Source organism: Cebus imitator, unplaced genomic scaffold (assembly GCF_001604975.1).
Source record: "Cebus imitator isolate Cc_AM_T3 unplaced genomic scaffold, Cebus_imitator-1.0 Scaffold590, whole genome shotgun sequence".
Classification (NCBI taxonomy): domain Eukaryota; kingdom Metazoa; phylum Chordata; class Mammalia; order Primates; family Cebidae; genus Cebus; species Cebus imitator.
The window spans coordinates 134015-141650 of record NW_016107905.1 but is presented as its reverse complement, the minus strand read 5'-3'; the positions used below and the strand labels follow the sequence as shown (position 1 = coordinate 141650).

Genomic DNA, 7636 nt, shown 5'->3' with positions numbered 1-7636 from the left:
GCTGTGAACCACTGTGCCTGGCTACATTTATGTGTACACTTAATTTCTTTCTTTTTTTTGAGTCTCCCTCTGTTGCCCAGGCTGGAGTGCAATGGTGTAGTCTTAGCTCACTGCAACCTCCACCTCCTAGTTTCAAGCAATTCTCCTGCCTCTGCCTCCCAAATGGCTGGGATTACAGGCACATGCCACCACACCCAGCTAATTTTTTTATTTTTAGTAGAGATGGGGTTTCACCAGATTGGTCAGGCTGGTCTCAAACTCCTGACCTCATGATTCACCTGCCTTGGCCTCCCAAAGTGCTGGGATTACTGGCATGAGCCACCGCACCCAGCCGATTCTTTTATGTAAAATATATGCTTTAACCTCTTCCTTTCTCTGGAACTGTTTCTTCCTTTTCTGTAAAATGAGTTTATACTAAGATCCCTTTCAGGCCCACATTTTCATCTCTGAGCGAGTGATTAGAGCACACTGCTCAAAGTTCTTCAGCAAATATCACTATTTTCTATAACGGCCCTTATTTCTGTTTGTTCATTTCCATCCTGGTGGCCACCACCCAGGCTCATATTCTTACCCCTTTATTCTTAGACTACTGCTGCATCTGCTCTACCAGTCTCTCAATGTTACCCTTTCCTTCAAGTTATTCGTGCCACATTCACATTTCCAAGCCTATCCTTCCTATTATTTTTTTTATATATAAACAGAGATGGAGTCTCACCACATTGCCCAGGCTGACCTCAAACTCCTGAGCTCAAGCAATCTCCCTGCCCTGGCCTCCCAAAGACCTGGGATTATAGGCATGGGCCATCACAGCCAGCCCAAACCTACACTTTTAATAAATTTTCTGATTTTGAAATCTTCAGTGTTACCCTTTGCCAATGTAAAAAAGGTTCTCCCTAATATGACTGTATTTGTCCATTCTCACATTGCTATAAAGAAATACCTGAGACTGGGTAATTTACAAAGAAAAGAGGTTTAATTGGCTTAGGTTCTGCAGGATGCACAGGAAGTATAGCAGCTTCTGCTTCTGGAGCAGCCTCAGGAAGCTTCCAATCATGGCAGAAGGCAAAGGAGGAGCAGATGTCTCACATGGCAGAAGTAAAAGCAGGAGAGCAAGGTGGGAGGTGCTACGCACTTTTAAATAATTAGATCTCACGAGAGCTCACTCGCTATCTCAAGCACAGTACCAAGGGGAATGGTGCTAAACTATTCATGAGAAATCCACTCCCATGATCCAATCACCTTCCACCAGGCCCCACCTCCAATATTATAATTACTGTTGGGGATCAAAAGTTGGGTAGTATGATTTGGGTAGGGACACAAATCCAAACCATATCAATGACCCTAACCAAATTAATCTTCTCTTTCTGGATACCAGTCTACTTCTCCATCCCCCTTAACCACAAAATATTTCTCAGAAGTTCCCCGTACCCACTGTTTTCACTTCCTTACTTTCCATTCTTTCTTCAATCCACTCCAACGAAGCTTCATGCCTATTCTTCCTCAGTAAAGGTTCCTGATGACCTCCATGTTGCCAAACTCAGTGATTGATTCTGTATCCTCTTCTCACATCACATCTCAGAAGCATTTGACACGGGTGGACCCACTCTCCTTGATTCCCAGAGTAATTCCAAAGTGAATAACTATAGTTTCAAAAACTAAGATTATTATACGAGTGCACAAAATGATCCAGGAAGACAGAGAGTCCCCTGAGACCGCCGTTCCTTGCCCAGGCATGCCCTGCTAAAGAGGATCATGATGGATTCTTTATATCCTTCTTTTCCAAAATCCTTATGTTCCTTCTCTACCATCCTCTGAGCTATTCAAATTCCACTGCTTTTCAGAGGATTTGCTCAGCAACTGCTAAGGGAGTCAAGTGTCCTACCAACCTCTTTAAATGCTTTTCAAGTAGAGCTAGAGATGTGTTAATTAAAATGATGTCTATATTTTTCACTCACTTACATGGAAATAGTTTTATAATAAGAATGTTTCTTTAGAAGCCTGGAGATTCCAGGGACTACATCTGGTTTTCTGCCATCCTAGGATGCACGTCCCACAAGTGTATCCACTCTAAAACTGAGAAGTAAATATGCAGATGTCTGAGATGATGTGAATTTGCCATTTATCCCTAAGGATCTTTTTTTTTGGTTGGGAAAAGACTCTTTGCTGTTTACCAAAATGTCTTCATGAAACAAGAATTGAGAGAAATTATCCATTTTTCAGAAGCTAGGTGACTACTTCACCTCAGTTCTTTTTTTTGTTTTGTTTTTTGAGATGGAGTCTCACTCTGTCACCCAGGCTGGAGTGCAGTGGCACAATCTCGGCTCACTATAACCTTCGCCTCCTGGGTTCAAGCGATTCTGCTGCCTCAGCCTCCCCAGTAGCTTGGACTACAGGCATGCAGCACCACGCCCGGTTAATTTTTGTATTTTTAGTAGAGATGGGATTTCACCATGTTGGTCAGGCTGGTCTTGAACTCCTGACCTTGTGATCCGCCTGCCTCTGCCTTGCAAAGTGCTGGGATTACAGGTGTGAGGCACCACACCCAGCCTTCATCTCAGTTCTTAATCAAGTTTTATGAAGCCCCTAGGCAGTCTGTCATCATCTTCTTTCCATCTTTCAGAGTCTTCCTATATTTGTTTGTTAAGTCCAGGGTTTTTGAGTTGCAAAGGGGAATACTAGGGAGGAATGGGGATACTTCATCTTGGACAAAACTAGAAGTCCTCTACCCACACATTTTTAAGGGGATAGGTATTAACATATGGATATATCATAATTTATATATACCTCTATATACATATATCAGAGATATATGTGTGCCAGGTATATATGGTATATATAAATTATGATATATCTATATATTTATATATAGAGAGACTATCTCTTTTTTCTTTTCTTCAAAATTATAAACAATATTGTAAAGAACATCTCAATATTTATTTTGCAGAGGTGGAAATGTTGGGCCAAAAAGAATAGCTATTTTAAGTTTTGGTACACTTACCAAATTTATATCAAATTAATTAATAACAACAGTGAATGTGCATATGCACATTCTACACATTTTCATTAATTATGTACATTGTCAAATGCGTTCATCTTTGCCTATCTGATAGGTAGAGAATTCTACTTAAGATCTCATTAGTTCATAGTTGATATGGTTTGGCTGTGTCCACAATCAAATCTCAGCTTGAATTGTGTCTCCCAGAATTCCCATGAGTTGTGGGAGGTACCCAGGGGGAGGTAATTGAATCATGGGGGCCCATCTTTCCTGTGCTATTCTCATGTGTGATAGTAAGTCTCACAAGATCTGATGGGTTTATCAGGGGTTTCCACTTTTGCTTCCTCCTCATTTTCTCTTGCCACTGCCATGTAAGAAGTGCCTTTCACCTCCCACCATGATTCTGAGGCCTCCTCAGCCATGTGGAACTGTAAGTCCAATTAAATCTCTTTTGTTCCCAGCTTTGGGTATGTCTTTATCAGCAGCATGAATATGGACTAATACAGTAGTGCTTCAGATATTATGAAGGTTGAAAAGAACCTAATGGTTAAGTGGTAACTTGTAGATGCCTTTACAATTGCTATTCAAGTATTTTGGTGTGTTGAGATATACATATCTCCAAAATAATAAAAATCTTATTGTAGGCAGATACCTGCCTTATAAGCCCTGGAAAGTAAATACGTTATTTTACATGGCAGAAAGGAATTAAGGTTGAAGATGGAATAAAGGTTGCTGATGGATGACTTCAAGATAGAAAGATTATCCTGGATTATCCTGGAGGTCCCAATGTAATCATAAGGGTCCTTAAAGGTGAAAAAGGGAGGCAGAAGTGGAGGTCAGAGTGAAGTGATATGAGATGGATTAAAGTTGCCATCACTGCCCTTGGAAATAGAAGAAAAATGCAAACAAAGAATGAGGGCAGCCTCCAGAAGCTGGAAGTGGCAAAGAAATAAATTTTCTCACTGATTCTCCAGAAGCCCTGATGACACCTTCATTTTGGCCCAGTGACACCTATGTCAGATTTCTGACTTCAAGAACTGTAAAATAATAAATTTGTATTATTTTAGCCATTAAGTTTGTGGTAGCTTGTTAACACAACAAAAATCTAGGTAGTAGGGTGGTACACAGATATTGCAAAAAATAGAAAGTGGGACATGGAATTTGGAAAACACTGTGAGCTGAGAAGATATTGAGGTACACGTGCATGTCTAGGGGTATAATTGTCCATGGAAAATAGGATTACCTCGGAGGTGGACAGAGTTAGGTTTTTCACCTTTCTGCTGAAACTTTCTCTTAACCTAACTACATTATAGCAAACCAAAGTTAACTTGAATATGAAGCATGTACTCTTGCTGGCTGTAAAGCCCACATTAGCAGACTACCACAGCAATATCAAAATTCTTGTTACATTCAAAATGGCACCTGCCTATCAACATAATTTCAAGCAATGTTTATCCAGTGGTGAAAAGCAATCTGTTCATGGTGGAAAATTTCCTAGTTGGCATTCAGAAAACAGAGCATGATGAAAAGGAATGGCAATCTGCTAATGGACTCCAAGGAAATCCCAGTAAATTGAGAGATTACATATATCATTCAAATAGCTTCTATCCCACATTTTCTTATGCTATGTAACCTTGCCATTCTGCCACCAAGAGATGGAATCTCAATTACCCTACCCTTGAATCTGGGCTTGGCTGGACTTGGTGGTTGTTTGTAACTACCGGAGTGCAACAGAAATGAACCTGATTACTTCTGAAGTGAGGTAAAAATATAAAATAATAAAATACAATAAAAATTAAAAAAAAAAAAANTAAAAAAAAAAAAAAAAAAAGCTTTCACCTGTTCACGTGGAACTCAGTCTCCAGATTTTACCTCCCAAAGAAGCTCCCTCTGGGAACCCAGCACCATGCTATAAGAAGCCTAAGCAAAATGGTTATATGTAAGATAAGTTTTTAAAAAGCAGAGAGTGTGCATAAGGAGCATGTACTGTAGAACAGTCAGGGTAGACCAAAATGAGAAAGTATTAGATTTGAAAAGTAGTAGGTCACTGGTGATAGAGGAATTTATGGGATAAAGAAAAAGCTGAAGCAGAAAATTCAATACTTTTTCAAAAGGTTTATCAAGAAGAAAAGGAGAAGATTATTACCATATACCTGGTGCTCTATTTTAAAAAAACTTTTATTTCAGGTTCTGGGTACATGTTCAGGTTTGTTATGTAGGTGAACTTGTGTCACAGGGGTTTGTCGCACAGACAATTTCATCATCCAGCTACTAAGCCTAGTACCCAATAGATACTTTTTCCGATCCTCTCCCTCCTCCCACTCTCCACTCTCAAGTAGGCCCCAGTGTGTGTTATTCCCTTCGTGTTCATGTGTTCTCATCAGTTAGCTCCCACTTATAAGTGAGAACATGTGGTATTTGGTTTTCCTGTGTTCGTTTGCTAAGGATAATGGCCTCCAGCTCCATGTTCCTGCAAAGGACATGATCTCATTCTTTTCTATGGCTGCATAGTATTCCATAGCATATATGTACCACATTTTCTTTATACAATCTTCCATTGATGGGCATTTATACCTGGTACTTAAAGCCTTCTTCAGCATATTGTTGCACAAAGATTACTAATATTTACTAAAGAAAAAATCCATCTTGAAGATATTATAGTAATAATGGCATTTATGTGATAATATACTGTTTTTACACAAGATTCCTATATGGAAAAAGACCTATTACTTGAGTTTATTCTAGGAAGTAGTTTTCTTGGAACAAACAACATTGAATCTAATGTTTTTGGTCTTCCTGGCTCCATTTGTGCCAACAAATTAATTAGTATATTTGGCAAGCTAGCAAGATAAGACTCATAATCCTTCCAAAAGTAACTCTTATGTTGTGTGTAAATAAAGTGGCCTTGTTAGTACAATTAAACTTAATTCACACTGGAAGGCCTAGCTCCTGTTTCAAAGCTTTATGGGCAAGATTGAGGGTTGCAAAAGCAAACAACTTGCCCATTTGGGGTGGAAAAAAGCACATAAAGGAACTGTTTGTATTCCAACTAGGGTCTGTCAAATTCCAAGGTTTAATGTTTCCATGTATACCTAAGTCAACCTACATTCCCTTTATCAGTGGGACAAGGTCCTTTTCCTCAGGGCTTTCAGGGTAGAAGGGGACACAATTACATAAGAAACAAAATCTAAGATCATGGCAACAGTAATATACTAATAGCCATTAAGTTTGTGGTAGCTTGTTAACACAACAAAAATCTAGGTAGTAGGGTGGTACACAGATATTGCAAAAAATAGAAAAAAAAGAGCTGTAGAAACAAATGACAACACAGCTATCACTTTGGGAGCCCCCACCATTAGGCAGACACTGGGCTAAGCACTTTATATAGCTCTACAACGATGTGAAGTACGAATAAGCCCATTTCACAGACCAGGAAACTGACCCGTGGGAGATGTCGAAAATTGTACAGTTAAAGAGCCACATTTAGTCCTAGTGATCCCAGGAAGTGTCCTGCTGTAATAAGAAAAATGCAGGTTTTGTAATCATCAAGACTTGGGTTAAAACCTGACACTTATGTCAGTTGACTTTGTTGTCTCTTGCCAGTCTCTCAACCTTGACAAGAAAAAGAACGGTCTAAAAACTCTCAATCCATCTAGGCAGGGTCCCTGTCCTGGCCTCACGCAGTAGCGATTTCCCGCAGTCTCCAGCCGGCCCAGCAGGTGGCCCCAACCCTTCCAAATGCCCCAGCTACACACACTTGCCTCCTGGCTGCCGCCTCTCAAACACCACACCATCACGGGACTCCATAGCACAGGATCGTGGTCTAGCGCAAGGCGCGCCCTGCTTCGGGTGCAAAAGTGACTACAACTCCGGCTAGCTGGACACCTGCCAAGCCGACCCAGCGCGGCCTCCAGAGTCTCAGCGACCCAAGCGCCTGCCGAGATGAGGACGTCACGGACCCGCCGCCATTCCTGGGCCAATGGCTGTCCGGTGCTCTCCTGAGAGGTATCTGCCAGCCAGGCAAAAGTAATCGATCCACGGCAACACACCGTGGATCAGAGTTGGAGCGTCAGAGTTTTCATTCCGGAACGCCGGCGTGCAGTGGAGATAATTAGGGACTTGAATCCGGTTCGCTGTCACCATCAAATTGATATGGAAACTGGTACTTCCCCTTTTCTAGCTTCTTCTCAGAACGCTTAATGGCACAGAGCCGCTCGGTAAAATCAGCAAAGGAAAAAAGGTACTTTGAAGCTAGTACTCTAGCCTCTATGGCTCTTTGTCAGATGGGAAGTTTACCAAATAAAAGCTGTTTTTAAAAATGCGAGGAAGGGTTAGGTTGAACCCTGATCAACGAACATACTGTCTTGCTGTCATTGGGCCGTTAATGCAAATGCTTAAACTAAAGCCGGGCGCAGTGGCTCACGCCTGAAATCCCAGTACTTGGGGAGGCAAAGGCAGGCAGATCACCTGAGGTCAGGAGTTGGAGACCAGCCTGGCCAACATGGCGAAACTCCATCTCTACCAAAAATACAAAAATTAGTATTTTAGTAGAGATGGTGTGGTGGCGCACACCTGTAATCCCAGCACTTACGGAAGCTGAGGCAGGAGAATTGCTCGAACACGGGAGGCAAAGGTTGCAGC

General features: G+C 41.3%; 2 long non-coding RNA genes across 2 annotated transcripts in view; one reads left to right on the top strand and one right to left on the bottom strand.

The window, feature by feature from the left end:
* Positions 1 to 6437: 6437 nt before the first annotated feature.
* Positions 6438 to 6845, bottom strand: LOC119469182. Its single transcript, XR_005198000.1, has 2 exons — positions 6753 to 6845; positions 6438 to 6508 (listed from the first exon to the last, which is right to left on the bottom strand). It is a non-coding gene; the product is annotated as an uncharacterized LOC119469182 (long non-coding RNA).
* Positions 6846 to 7204: 359 nt separating this feature from the next.
* LOC108294586 overlaps positions 7205 to 7636 on the top strand; it is a 9670-nt gene continuing 9238 nt past the window's right edge. The window contains exon 1 of the long non-coding RNA XR_001821098.2: positions 7205 to 7235. This is a non-coding gene — a long non-coding RNA (uncharacterized LOC108294586). The remainder of the gene's footprint in view (positions 7236 to 7636) is intronic.